Source organism: Amblyraja radiata, chromosome 1 (genome assembly GCF_010909765.2).
Source record: "Amblyraja radiata isolate CabotCenter1 chromosome 1, sAmbRad1.1.pri, whole genome shotgun sequence".
Taxonomy (NCBI): domain Eukaryota; kingdom Metazoa; phylum Chordata; class Chondrichthyes; order Rajiformes; family Rajidae; genus Amblyraja; species Amblyraja radiata.
Window position 1 is genome coordinate 106110187 of NC_045956.1, and position 15091 is coordinate 106125277.

Below are 15091 nucleotides of genomic sequence, written 5' to 3' on the forward strand. Positions count from 1 at the left end.
AATGCAGAAGGTGAAACTGAGGCCTTTGTCTATCCGAAGGGTTCTGTGAAACCCTCATTCACCACCGACACTCTGTAATCTCTGCTGCTCTCTTGCTGTTTGACCATGTTATTGTCCAGAGAACCAGTCTGAAGAAAGGCTCCATCCAAAACCTTCATCTGTCCATGCCCTCCATGCCTGACCCATTGAGTTCCTCAGCACTTTGTGTTTTGCTCAAGACTCGAGCATCTGCAGTTTCTCATGTCTCCTGTGCAACCATAGCCCTTCACTTCCTGCCTCTGAAGCAATTTTGGATGCAATCTTTGTGGCATAAACTACATCAATCGCACAGCCCTTAATCAGCTTCCTTGATACCTCATCAAAAATTCCAATTGATTTAATCAGTCCGTGGCCTTACACTAATAATTCCACCCCGGCCTTCCCTAATTAATCTCTACCTTTCTAAATAAAAGTTTACACACTCACAAGATTGATTCCAATTATTTTCTCAACATAAAAGGTGCATCAAAGGTTACTCAGTATTCCCCTTTTACGCCTTTGAAACAATGGTAGAATGTTAACAGTTCTCAAGTTGGCATAACTCCTATAGGTGGATAGGATCACACAATACTGGAGGGAGCCTTCTTCATTTCCTTCCTTGCTTCTTTTAACAAGCTGGGATATTTTCAGCTGATATCAACTTTTATTTATTTATTTATTTTTAAATATTCTTATTAGAAGCAGTGTACAAAAGTATAAAGCGCGGCATATGACAAAATACATTTATTGGACAGCTTACATTTTAATTTTAGCAAAGATGAAATAGAAAAAGAGAGAAAGAGCAAGAAAGAAAGAAAGTGAAAGAGAAAGTGATTGTGTATGAATAGAACCCCTAAACTACCAAATGAATATAGTCAAAGGGTGAGTAAGTAAAAACTTAAAGGAATAAAAAGACAAAAACGGAAAAAAGATATACCTGCTTCACTTCTCTCCCCACCCATCACCCAGTCCTTAAATCGGTTTAATTCTGAAGTTGTGTTGCGCCATACTATACTTGTAATGAATCAATGAAAGGGATCCATATCTTTGAAAATTGCTCTGATTTTCCTGCTAAGACAAGTCTCATATCTTCAAGATATAGCGTCTCAGACATGTTTGTAATCCACATTTTAAGAGTTGGGGGAGATGTATTTTTCCAAAATGTAAGTATAGGTTTTCTCGACATTATCAGGCCATAATTAAGGAAACATAATAATAATAATAATAATGCATTTTATTTGCTGGCGCCTTTCTGGACACCCAAGGACACCTTACAGGACATAAAATCACAATACATTTATCAATAATAAAATCAAGTTGATTAAAAACAAAAACAAAACAAAAAAAAAATACACAAAACATTTTAAGTCATTAAAATCAGGGTGAACATGGTGGAAGTTATGTCGGGTATGCTAATCTAAACAGGTGTGTTTTGAGTTGTGATTTGAATTGATCGATAGTGTCCAGGTGACGGATGGGAGGTGGGAGAGTGTTCCAGAGACGTGGGGCAGAGCAGCTGAAAGATCTGGCACCCATGGTGCTGAGTCTAAATGTGGGGACAGTTAAAATTGCAGCTGAGGAAGAACGAAGTGACCGGGAAGGAGTGTATGGTAGCAGCAGGTCAGAGAGGTATTGGGGAGCAAGGTGGTGTAGGGCTTTGAAGGTCAGCAGTAAAATCTGGCTGGGTAACGCATGCCAACAGGTAGCATTGAAACGTCTTTGAAACATTGATAGCTCAGGGCAGGCTTCTGCTGTTCCGAAAATATTCAGTTCGGTATGGGGGTCCAGTTTTGTTTTTAATGATTTTGAGAAATTTTCAAAGATTCCTTTCCAAAAGTTATGTAGTTTTATGCAAGATGCAAAGGAGTGCGTTATAGTTGCTTCTTGAAGGAGACATTTGTTACAAATAGGAGATATTTGAAAAAATCTTATTCAGTTTTGTCTTTGAGTAGTAGTGTCTGTACAATATTTTGAATTTGATTAAAATGTGTCTAACATTAATCGAACAATTATGTATATATGAGATATTTTTCCCATCTGTCTTTGGAAATATTTAGGCCTAATTCCTCTTCCCATTATCTTCTAATTGCATCTAACGATGACATTTCTATATTTAGAAGGATATTATACAAGTATGATGTTAGATTGTTTGATTTCTATTCACACCTTCGTCTAATATATCTGGCAGCAGAGTTTGATAATCGTGGGTATATGTTTTCAAATAATCTCGAATTTGAAGATATCTGAAATATTGATAATTTCAACTGTAATTTCTGAAGACTGGAGATTTCCCATCTCGTACAGATCTCCAAGCTTTTTAATTCCTAGTCTTTCCCAATAAGTAAACGTTTTATCTATAATAGATGGCTTAAACGATGGGTTATTAGCTATTGGTGAAAGAAGGGATAAATTTCTTAGTTTAAAAGTTGATTTTACTTGTCTCCAAATTCGTAAAGTGCTGTGAATAATCGGATTTTTCTCATATATTGTGTTCTACAACTTAATTGGGGAGAGAAGGATCGCGCCTATATTAAAAGGCGAGCAATCCACTCTCTCCATTACTAACCAGTCTACCTGTTGGCATGCGTTATCCAGCCAGTAAATTGCATTTTTAATATTCGTTGCCCAATAGTAGTATAATAAATTGGGGAGCGCCAATCCGCCCATTTCTTTGGGTTTACATAGATGTCGTTTATGAATTCTATGTGATTTATAATCCCAGATAAAGTTTGTAATCCGGGAATTTAGTTGTCTTTTTTAAATTTTAGGTAGGTATATTGGTATTGATTGAAATAAATAGAGAATTTGTGGGAGGAAAATCATGTTTATGGCATTTATTCTGCCTATCAGAGACATCGGGAGTGTTTTCCAGAATTTAATAAGAGCGTTTAATTTAGTAACTAAAGGCAGGAAGTTTGCATTGAATAAAGAATTATATTTTCTGGTTACTTGATACCGTAGTAGCCCGTGAGTCTACCGTGGGCACTCTTTAACTTTAACAAAAACTCTTTAACAAAAACTTCTCACTGTACCTCGGTTTACGTGACAATAAAATAAACAAAATATTCATCACAGTGCAGATCTCAGGCAGCTGATGATGTGAAATCCAAAATACTGGCACTGTGGCCAGCGGTGGAGTTGCTGCCTTACAGCGCCAGACTACTGGTGCTGTCTGTAAGGGGTTTGTACGTTCTCCCCGTGATTGTGGTTTGTACATTTTCCCCGGGAGCTCCAGTTTCCTCCCACGCTCCAAAGACGTACAGGTTTGTAGGTTAATTGGCTTGGTGTAAATTGTCTCTAGCGTGTGTAGGATAGTCTTAGTGTGCGGGGATCACTGGACGGCACGGACTTGCTGGGCCGAAAGATCTGCTATCGCCCTGTATCTCTTTACTAAACTAAACTAAACTAAACCTCAAGAGAAAAACGTACTTTGCTTTTGTAATGGGCAGAGTCTGTGACAGTGTTCACACTCTCTTGTGTCTCTGTTTTGCTTTGTTTCCTTGCCTGTGATCTGGCTAGAATTTGCAAAGGTCAGCAGTCAGGTAATACTGACTAAAAAGGGAGGGGGGGGGGGGGAGGAATTCAGCTACCAGTCTATGATGTATGAGGGCTAGTTTATTTGCAGATGCAACCTTCTGCCCCGAGCTAAACGCTTCAGATACTCTTTTCAAAAATTCAGGTTCATAGAAAGAAATGTGAGCAACATTGTTTAGTTTAAAGAGTGTCAAAATGAACTGCAGATACCCGTTTACACTGAAGATACACACAAAATGCTGGAGTAACTCAGCAGGTCAGGCAGCATTTCTGGGCAAAAGGAACAGGTGATGGTTTTGGGTCTGATGAAGGTGTCTCGACCCGAAACAACACCTATTGCTTTTCTTCAGAGATGCTGCCTGACCTACTGAATTACTCCAGCACTTTACGTCTATCTTATGTTTATTTTAGTTTAGTTAGTGTACAGTGAAAAGCTTTTTGTTGCGTGCTATCCAGTCAACGGAAATACTATATATGATTACAATACAGTCCAGAGTGTATGGATACAGGATAAAGGGAATAACGTTTATTGAGAGGGAATTAGTGAGCTTGGCTTTCAATTTTATTTCAGCATGGAACTATTGCACGGCTTCTATGAATAATATTTATAGACTATATATTCCACCAAAGATTGCATTACAAAGTGGGTGAGCCCTGAATGACAAGAACCTTTTACTGACAACATGGCTCATAACTCACCAAAATGCTGGAGTAACTCAGCGGGTCAGGCAGCATCTCTGGAGAGAATGGGTAGGTGACATTTCGGGTCGAGACCCTTCTTCAGAAGGGCCTACTCTGGAATGTTTGACCCCAAACGTCATCTTCCCATGTTCTCCAGAGATACAGCTGCCCGACCCGCTGAGTTACACCAGCACCTTGTGGATTAGGAACTGTAGATGCTGCTTTACTTAAAAAGACACAAAGTGTTGGAGTAACTCAGCAGGTCAGGCAGCAGCATCTCCGGAGAACATAGATAGACGGATGACATTTTGGGTCGGGACCGTTAACATAGAAGATAGAACAGCTCCTTGTATCTGCATTAACCGCGGAGTTTGTTTGTGAAATGCCTTCAGGTCCCCTGTAGAGAGAGGATATCTCTCCCATTTGTGCGTCAATTATAATCACAGAGCTCGCTCTCTCTTGAGGGTCAATATAGTGTATCTCCCACTTAATCATCAGCTGTAGAATCAGTTTCTGCCCACTGCCTCAAAGTGCAACCAGGCCGCAAGTCATCCAAGTTAGCTTTAACCTGTGCTCCCTCTCACTATATCATTGCTGTGACGGACATACTGGGTGAGTAGAGAGACATACACTGCTATCCCTCTGGTCTACGGGCCTTGCTGTCGAGGGAAAAAATAACGTTAATGTTCAATTTACCTAATCTTTTTGTTAGAAGTTTACCAACATTTTGATGAGAGATAAATTAAGGGAATAAAACAATCTTACTAGACACAAAAAGTTGGAGTAACTCAGCCAAGCCCGCAACATCTCTGGAGAGAAGAGTCGAAACTTTTTTTCAGTCTGAAGAAGGGACTCGACCAGAAATGTCACCCATTCCTTCTTTCCAGAAATGCTGCATGTCCCGCTGAGTTACTCCAGCATTTTGTGTCTATCTTCGGTGTAAACCAGCATCTGCAGTTCCTCCCGACACAAAACAGCCTATGCCTTTCAATGATTGATGCCAGACCTTGAACAAATGCAGTTCACATGGACTTTTGAATGCAATTTTGGAAGGATTGTTTCTTGAAACAAACTGCTCTAAAAGTTTGAAGGAAGGAACTGCAGATACTAGTTTAAACTAAAGATAGACACAAAATGATGGACTAACTCAGCTCGTCAGGCAGCATCTCTGGAGTAAAGAATGTTTCGGGTCGAGATCGTTCTTCAGGCTGGATCTTTTTATAGTGTAAAAAAAACTGCATGTCATCATATTTACCATGTGATGATTTTTCTACACGTCGGTAGTCGTTGTTGGCTCAAGAGTAACTCGGGAGAGGAACTTGGTACATCGCAGAAATGAGAAGTAAACGGCAAACGTAGACATACAGTACACGTGGGAACTCATTTAAACTCGTGAACATAAACTTGGAATCTCGTAGACAACTACGAGTCTGATTTTTTCTTTCACTCGGGATCACTCGTGGGTGGACTCGCACCGTGAGACAGGGCCAGAACCAGTTAGCGGAAAGACAATACATGATTACAACCGAGCCATTCACAGTGTACAGAAACATGATAAAGGGAATAATGTGAACAACCTTTAGTGCAAGTTAAAGTCCAGTAAAGTCCAATCAATGATCGTCCTAGAGTCTCCAATGAGGTAAATAGCAGCTCAGGACTGTTCTCCAGTTGGTAGGATGGTACATGTTACTCCTCTGTAATATATGTGTAGCCTTTTTAATGAATATTTTGCTTGCTATTCCCAAGCAATCAACAGGAATGTGTGAAATGTAATATAGTAAGATGTGCTCTCAAACTCAAAAACCTGGATCTTAACTCTTGGTGTCCCATGAAAACCATATGGAAGGCAGTTACAATGGAGAAGCAGAATTAATGAGTCATTTCCATCCCAATTACAATTTTGAACAGTCAACAGCATATATATCAAGCAGAAACCAACAGTATCTATTTAAAACTGCAGGATTAGCTTTGATCGGTCATTTTTATAAGTAATCCCCATTATATATCCAGACATATTCCTAAATTCAATAAACAGCTACAAGGTAATAATGGGACAGCTTTGTTGTCTGAAGTGAAATATTGTGTCTTTGTATACTTCCTTATGAGTGACAATAGACAATAGACAATAGGTGCAGGAGTAGACCATTCGGCCCTTCGAGCCAGCACCGCCATTCAACATCACGTTCATCCCCAATCAATATCCCATTTCTGCCTTCTTCCCATATCCCCTGACTCTGCTATTTTTAAGAGCCCTATCTAGCTCTCTCTTGAAAGCATCCAGAGAACCTGCCTCCACTGCCCTCTGAGGCAGTGAAATTCCACAGACTCACCACTCTCTGTGAGAAAAAGTGTTTCCTCATCTCCGTTCTAAATGGCTTACTCCTTATTCTTGTAAGCCGTGCTTCTCCAAACTCTTGGTACGTGGACTAGAAACACTTTACTGAGAGATAAAACATGAAATTATTTTATTAGCAGAACATATGGAGCAGCAGATAACCACAAGTTGCTCACGTCCTTCAAACACCTTCCACATTCCACAGCATGATCAGAGCAGAATTAGACCATTCGACCCATCAAGTCTACTCCACCATTCAATCATGGCTGATCTATCTCTCCCTCCTAACCGCATTGTCCTGCCTTCTCCCCATAACCCTTGACACCCATACTAATCAAGAATCTATCTATTTCTGCCCTAAAAATATCCACTGTCTTGGCCTCCACATCCTTCTGTGGCAGAATTTCACAGATTCACCACCCTCTGACTTTAAGAATTTCCTCATCTCCTTCGAAAGGAGCATCCTTTAATTCTGAGGCTATGACCTCTAGTCCTAGATTCTCCCACAAGTGAAAACATCCTCTCCACATGCACATTAATAAGAAAATTGCAAACTATGCAATCTCTTCTCACTCATTGGATAAATGGAATTACCTTTTAATCTTTTTACTACAGGAGCAGATCAATGCCTATATAGATTTATTTCCCATGATAAATTGTTGGCTTTGTTTCAGCGTGATCTTCATGATTACTCATTCGCCAGGCAATAACATGCTGCTTAGATCTGTCTCTTACACGGGTGTGTGGATTGCTAATTAAAATTGATTATTTATTCCTCCACTGCTTGGTACAGATTCCCAGGATTAACTGTTAGTCTCAAAATTAAATGGAGCAAGTTGTCCTAGAATTCTCTTCTGAATGGTGTAGGGGTGAGCTGCAAAGCTTAGCTTAGTTTAGTTTAGAGATACAGCACAGAAACAGGCCCTTCGGCCCATTGAGTCTGCACCAACCAACGATCCCCGCACATTAACACTATCTTACACACACTAGGGACAATTTACACTGATACCAAGCCAATTAACCTGTACGTCTTTGGATGTGTGGGAGGAAACTGAAGATCTCAGAGAGAACCCACGCGGTCACAGGGTAAACGTACAACCTCTGTACAGACAGCATGTGTAGTCGGGATCGAACCCGGGTCTCCAGCGCTGCAAGCGTTGTAAGGCAGCAACTCTACCACTGCGTCACCATGGCCGCCCTGCAAAGGGAGCTGTGGTTGGGAATCAAGCTCCATCATCACACTCAGATAAGGTCTTCATAGAAGTGGCGGCGCTGTTAACAGCTGCGGCTCGCCTCCAGTCCGTCTGTTTTTACTCTTTTCTGTTGTTTTTTTTGTCTTGTTTTGGTTAAGTTTTAGTTTGTTGGGTTGTGTTAGAGGGGGGGGGGGGTTGAAACATGTTATCTGTCTCTTCCTTCGGGGGAATGCGACTTTTTCGTGTCGTATCCCCCTTCTCTGCCTCCGTCTGCGCTGAGGCCTAATGGCGGAGCTGTCGGCCTCCAGCCTGCGACTGACCCCGAGGCTCCGGAGGCAGAGTCAGCCAGGACTCACCAACAAGAGGCTGGCCATCTTCGGGGCTGAGGCAGCGGTGGCCCGACTTGCTGGTGCGGCGTTCTGGCTTTCGGCGGCGGCCTGGAGTTGATGCAGCGGGGCTCGGAGCGGAGACGGCGGGACCCGGAGCTGGGGCAGCGGTCCGGAGCGGAGACTGCGGGACCCGGAGCTGGGACAGCGACCTGGAGCTGGGGCGGCTGCCCGAAGCTGGGGCAGTGGCCCGGAGCTGGGGCGGCTGCCCGGAGCTGATGCTGTGGCGGGCCGTCTCGGAGCGGAGACGGCGTTTCGGCTTTCGGCGGCGGCGACATCACCACGGAGGTCCGCTGGACTGGAGGGCGGCATTTCCGGCCTGGATCGATCGCCTCAGCGCAGAGGGAGAACAAGGAGGGAAGAGACGGAGACTAAGACTTTGCCTCCATCACAGTGAGGATGTGCTTGGTGAACTCACTGTGGTGGATGTTTAATTTGTGTTTATTGTATGTTTTGTTTTTATTGGTTCTGTGTATGACTGCAGGCAACATAATTTCGTTCAGACCGAAAGGTCTGAATGACAATAAAGGAATCTAATTCTAATCTAATTCTAATTCATTGAGTTTGTTGAAAGACTTTGATATTATCTAGATTTTCCAGTTGCAAATGCAGGTGTATTCAAAGGGTCCAAGCTAAATACTCAACTATAGTATACATAATATTGTTCATTAAGTCCATCAGCCCTTTGAGGATTGTGCCAAATAGCTAACTGCCAGATGGAAATTCCAGAAATAGTTTTGAAGAGCCCTTGGAAAAACTATCAATGGTTTGTTTCAGATCCTCATATCTCCTGTACACATTCTGCAAGCTAAAGGTTTATGAGCCTGTCCCACTTTTTAGGCGACTGTAGGAGACTATGCAGTCGCCACATGCTTGCGGGTAGTTGCCGGGGAGTCGCCTTCACAGTCGTGAGGAGTTCCCGCATTCTAGAACTAGTCGCGGCCTCATTATGGTCACCATGAATTTTTCAACATGTTGAAAAATTAGCGGCGACCAGAATGAAGCCGCCATGGAGAGTAGCGAGAATTCTCGAGCCGTACGTGGGTCACCAGGAAGTCCTAGCGGGTTGCCAGGAGGTCGAAGGTTCTCGGAGGTTCTCGTAGGTTGCAGCCGGTGCTGAACGGTGAATTTCATTGGCTCATGGGGGAAAAAAAGGTAAGTATTCGTTTTCAGAACCAAGGATAACCGACCGGTAATGTTAAATGTTCGCCAAGCTTCACAGCCGTGTATCTCTGGCTTCTTAAAAGTTGTCTCCACTCCTTCTCCCCCCTTCTCCCCCCCCTCTCCCCCACTCTTCTAAAGGACTTACCGTACACTGTGTTTCAGCCATCTTTTTACAGCGCCAACCTTCCTGTTCATCGCGGTGTGTGTCTGTTTCATCTTGGCATTGCAAAATGTGCATATTTTAGACAACGCCCTGTCTAATTTTTTAGACAACGCCATAACGGGCTGGTGAAGGAAGCGATGTATTTGTGTGTGTATTCCACTCTGACAGTCACCGTTCCAGTTGCCGGTTTTTCAAGCGACTGCCGGCAACTTGACCGTCGCCAGCAGTCTGCTGAAAAATCACCTAAGTGGGATTGGCCTATAAGAGGCACAATATTGAGATGAACACTTGAATTGGCAACACATCGAAGACTATGTACCAAGTGCTGGAAAATTGGGATGAATCCTTGATGGTCAAGATGGAAATGGTGGGCTGAAGGGCATGTGTATGTGCTGTATGACCTTATGACTTCATGATCCGAGGACCATAAAACAGAGGAAACAAGGGAAAAACACTTGTCAAGCAGAGGCACCAAGAACCTCCTCCACCCTTGTATCACAGAGAGTCAACCGAACATCAACACTTCCCAACAGAAGCAATGTCAGTGCAGTGCAGGTTCCCCTTCCACAAAGTAGTCCTAACTCACATTTATGGTTTTTGAAAACCGTAAGTAATAAGTTCATACACAAACCTGCTACAATATCACCTCAAAATTAGGATCAGTCTCATTCTCAAAAATCTTGCTTCAGGATCCCTACATACTGACTCTCCTGTCAATGTTTTTTTTTACATTTTGCTCTTTGGTGTTGTATTGCAAGAGTCCCATAAAACTCAAGCCAGAAAATTGGGGATTTTTCCATTTTTACTCTGTACGTCTTTTACATTCATCTCTGATTTAACTGCACTGTATTGCTTTCAACAATTCATGCAATGACAAAGGAATTACTGCCCTTACAGGTATGTCCATGGCAACCCTTAATGACTACCATCCCAGTTGCCCTGACATCCATCATCATGAGAGCTGGTGATGGTGCTCATTAACTCCAGCCCCCCGCCCAACTTTGATCTACTGCAATTTGCTAACCGTAGTAACAGGTCCACAGCAGACACCTTCTCTTTGACCCTAGACTCATCTCTGGAACACCTAGAGGACTCCAATATTAGACTCCTATATTAGACTATAGCTCTGGTTTCAATACCATAATCACATCTATACTCATCTCCAAACTCCTGGACCTATGAATTAGCATTGCCACTAACCCTCTGCCACTGAATCCTTGACTTTCTGAAGCCCAGACCTCAGTGAGGATAGGTGATATCTCTACAATAACTCTCAACACCAGTGTCCCGCAAGGATGCATTCTCAATCTCCAACTATACTCCCTCTACACTGTATGGCTAAATTTGGCTCTAATGCCATGTACATGTTTGCAGACAACACCACTGTAGTGGGCTGAATCATGAACAACCACAAGACAGTCCAGGATGGCGATAGAAAAATGGAATGACATGTTGCCAGGACAACAACCTCTCTGCAAACCTCTCCCTCAATGTTCTATAAAGCTGCGACATAAAGCTCTGTCTCTTATACTCAGTGCCCCGATTGATGAAGCAAGCATAATATATGCCTTCTTTACCAGTTCAGCTAATGTGTTGCCACATCAGGGAGCAATCATCCTGGACCCAAACAATTGTATGCACATCAACATTGTTGAGGGTCTTGCCACGAACTGCATACTTTCTCCTTACATTCAACTTCCCAAAGTGCAGCACCTCACACTGGGTCGATATACCTACAGGGGTGCCGTACGATGACAGCTCCGCCAGTAGTCTGTTCGCTTTTTCAACTTTTTTAATTTTTAGTGTTTGTTAAAAGTTTGTTTTAATGTTCTCTGGTTTGTCTTATGTGGGGGGAGGGGATCGGGGGAAACTTTTTTTCAGGTTCTTTTAAAATATATTTTTTTATTAGAAGCTTAAACACATAATAGCAACATGGTTTGTTTATCAATTACATTCATACAAAGCTTCTGTTCTTTTTATAGATTTTTTTAAAAGATAGAACTAAAAAGAAAGGTCTATAAACTAAAAGATAGGAAGGGATAAAAAGAGGGGAAAAAACAAGAAAAACAAACAAAGAAAATTACCCATAACAGTTTTGGAGATAGGTCCATAGATTATAAGGCACAGTTATTCATCCAATCCTGTGCTCAAGTTTTAGTCCAGTTTCTGTGTTGAACCAATTTACCTCTTTAAAAAATCAATAAATGGAGATCATATTCTAGCAAATAGTTCTGATTTGTCAATTAAGACAAATCTAATTTTTTTCCAAGTGTAAGATCTCAGACATTTCTGTAATCCACATTTTAATTGTGGGGGTTGTTGTGTTTTTCCAAAATCTTAGTATTAATTTTTTCCCAGTAATTATACTGTAATCAAGAAAATTTCTTTGATTTGTTGTAGCAATGTTACAAAATGTTGAGATTTAAAAAATCAAGTCTGCAATTTATCCCATCAGATAAAGCATAAAAAGAAGTTTAATTTCACACCTAATTCACTTTCATATCTTCAGTATTAAAAAAGTTATGGCCATTTTCATACTCGGAAATTAGCATCTTGATCCATATTGACTTAACACAATAGCTGTGATCAAGGACAGTCAAAAGCCCATAACTTTCTTAAAAATTAAGAGAACTGAAAGAAATTTTCAGTTATTATAGATTGAAGCATTCTGAAACAAATATGAAACAATCTTACTTGGATGACCGGAAATTAAAGCATATAATTAGTTAGTTACCCAATTGTAACTAATTACAAAATTCAATTACTAGATCTAAACATCTATCCATTTCTTAAGAAAAGATTAACATTTTTAAATAGCCTAAGTGTCCAAATAACATTCACACAAGAATTCACAATATAACATGATTTTTAAATCTCATTGTCATGGATTTATAGGCCAAATGAAATGAATTTAAATCATCTTGCGAGTGGGTTTTTGTGGAATGCGATCGTTTGGAACGTTGCATTAGCGGTGAATCTTAACATAATTCTGTTGTAGCTCCTGGAATGAAAGAAGGATACCCTTTCGATAAAGGTGTCCCACTTTTGTAATTCCATAGTTTTTCCATTTTGCAAATCCTTTATCTATTTTTTAATTGTTTCCAGGTTCGCATACCACTATGTATTATCGGGTTTCCACTATGTATTTTTAATCAATTTTGTAGGTGTTAACAAAATTGCGCCAATTTCAAAAGGTAGGCAGTCTTCTTTTTCCATCTTTAACCAATCTGGTTGTTGATCCATATCCTCCAACCAGAAGTTCATATTTTTAATATTAACTGCCCAAAACTAAAATAGAAAATTTGGTAAAACTAATCCTCCATTCATCTTAGATTTACACAGGTGTTTTTTACTTATTCTATGGTTCTTGTAGTCCCAAATAAAACTTGTAACAATAAAGTCAAGTTCAAAAAAAAATGTTTTGGAAGATAGATCGGGATTGATTGAAATAAGTACAGTAATTGTGGAAGAAAAATCATTTAATCTCACACAATTGAACATTTTCCATCACAGAAAAGAGATAGGGCCATTCTACCTGATCAAATGCTTTTTCAGCATCTAACGAGATGACTGCTAAATCTACATTAGCTATTCTATTTGAGCATATTAAATTAAACAATCGTCTCAAGTTATAGAATGAGTAACGTTTTGGGATAAAACCTCTTTGATCGGGGTGTATTAATTTATGAATTACTGAACCTAATCTGTGGGCTAAGATTTTAGTTAATATCTTCTGATCGGTATTTAAAAGAGCTATTGCTCTATATGAGCCAGGGTCCTCGGGATCTTTATCAGTTTTTGGTATAAGTGTTATTGTTGATTCATTTAAAGTTTCTGACAGTACCTGCTGTGTGAAAGCATAGTTATATAATGTATGTAGACGTGGGGAGATCAAATCATTAATTTTTTTAATAAAATTCAGAATTTAGACCATCGGGGCCCCAAGCCTTTCCATTTTTCAAGGATCTAAGGATCAAGGATCTTCAATATCTTTCATTGAAATTTCAGCACCTAATAATTCTCTCTCTCTCAGATCTAATCCTGAAAGATTACATTTCTTAAAAAATGTTTCCATTCTCATAGTACAGTCTGTTTTTTTGGCTGAGTAAAGTGGCTGATAATATTTCAAAAATCTGTCATTGATGTCCTTAGGCAATGATAGTGTTTCTACCGTATCTGATCTAATTTTATGAATTGTTTTTTTTCCTGATCTAGCTTGCGAAGTTGATGAGCTAGCAATTTTTGTGGTTTGTCACCATATTCAAATTGTAATTGTATGTTGATAAAGTCGTATAATTTGGTCTGAATATATGTGATTTAACTTATATTTAAGTGCAGCAATTTTGTAGTGTTTTATCATAGAGGGAGCGGTCGCGTTTTCAATATCTGATTGCCTTATTTCTATTTCTAGCTCATATTGTTTAACTCGGCTCTTTTTATTATGAAAGACTTGGGAGGAGATAAGCGCTCCTCATACAAATACTTTAAATGTTTCCCACAGAAGGGAGACAGAGGCTTCTGGGAGATCGTTCGTCTGAAAGAACATATTAATCTGTGTTGTGAGGTATGCGCAGCACGCTTTATCATTTATAATTTGAGGATTGAGTCTCCAGTGTATCTGCTTCTCATCTATACCATTTAATTTAACCATGAATGTTAAAGGTGCATGATCTGAAATTATAGTGTTATGATATTTTGAATTGTATGTATATGGGATAAGTTTGGAGTCCACTAAAACATAGTCGATTCTTGAATAAGATTTATGTACTGGTGAGTAAAATGAATATTCTCGGCCAGTAGGGTTTTGTATTCTCCAGACATGTTTAATATTGGTAGTATTAATATATGAATTTAATCATTCACTTGCCTTGGATTTTATTTTCCTTTGCCTTGATGATCTATCTAAATAAGGGTCTAATGTGCAATTTAAGTCTCCACCAATTATCAGATTGTAGTGTGTAAGTTCTGGAATAGTATTAATTCCTTAAAAAACAGTGGGCTATCAAAATTTGGACCATAAACGTTAAGGAAGATTACTTTTTCTGAGTATAATTCACCCACCAATATAATATATCTACCATCAATATCCGCAATAGTTGACACATATTTAAAAGGTATACCCTTATGGATTAAGATTGCAACTCCTCTAGACTTATGGGAGAATGAGGAATGATACGTTTTAGCGATCCATTTTGCTTTCAATCTATGTTGTGCTTCGTTTTTAAGATGAGTTTCTTGAAGGAATATTATATCAGCTTTAAGTGATTTTAAGTGTGCTAATACTTTACCTCTCTTGATTGGTTCATTATTACCCTTGACATTCCAACTACAAAATGCAATTCCTTCACCGCCAATTTTCATATTAACATCTTGCATCTCATGGATAGGGTGGCCTGTAAAAAAGCAAATGGGTCAACACCTTGAATCTGGTATTCCACCCCAACACAGGATCGATTAATTTTAAATTTGATAGATCTTCATCTCAAACATATCTCCTTAAACAAAAATCATATAATTAAATTTAATATTTATATAATTAAAGCTACGATAGGTAGATAGAAAGTTAATAAGGTGCAGAAAAGATAGAAAAACTACAACTACAGTAAGTGTAGTTAGT

At 39.8% G+C, this 15091-nt stretch overlaps 1 long non-coding RNA gene across 1 annotated transcript; it reads right to left on the reverse strand.

Annotated features, from left to right (window-relative positions):
* Positions 1-1734: 1734 nt before the first annotated feature.
* LOC116974421 lies at positions 1735-14521 on the reverse strand. Its single transcript, XR_004412363.1, has 3 exons — positions 14512-14521; positions 10281-10289; positions 1735-1769 (listed from the first exon to the last, which is right to left on the reverse strand). It is a non-coding gene; the product is annotated as an uncharacterized LOC116974421 (long non-coding RNA).
* Between the last annotated feature and the right edge of the window lie 570 nt (positions 14522-15091).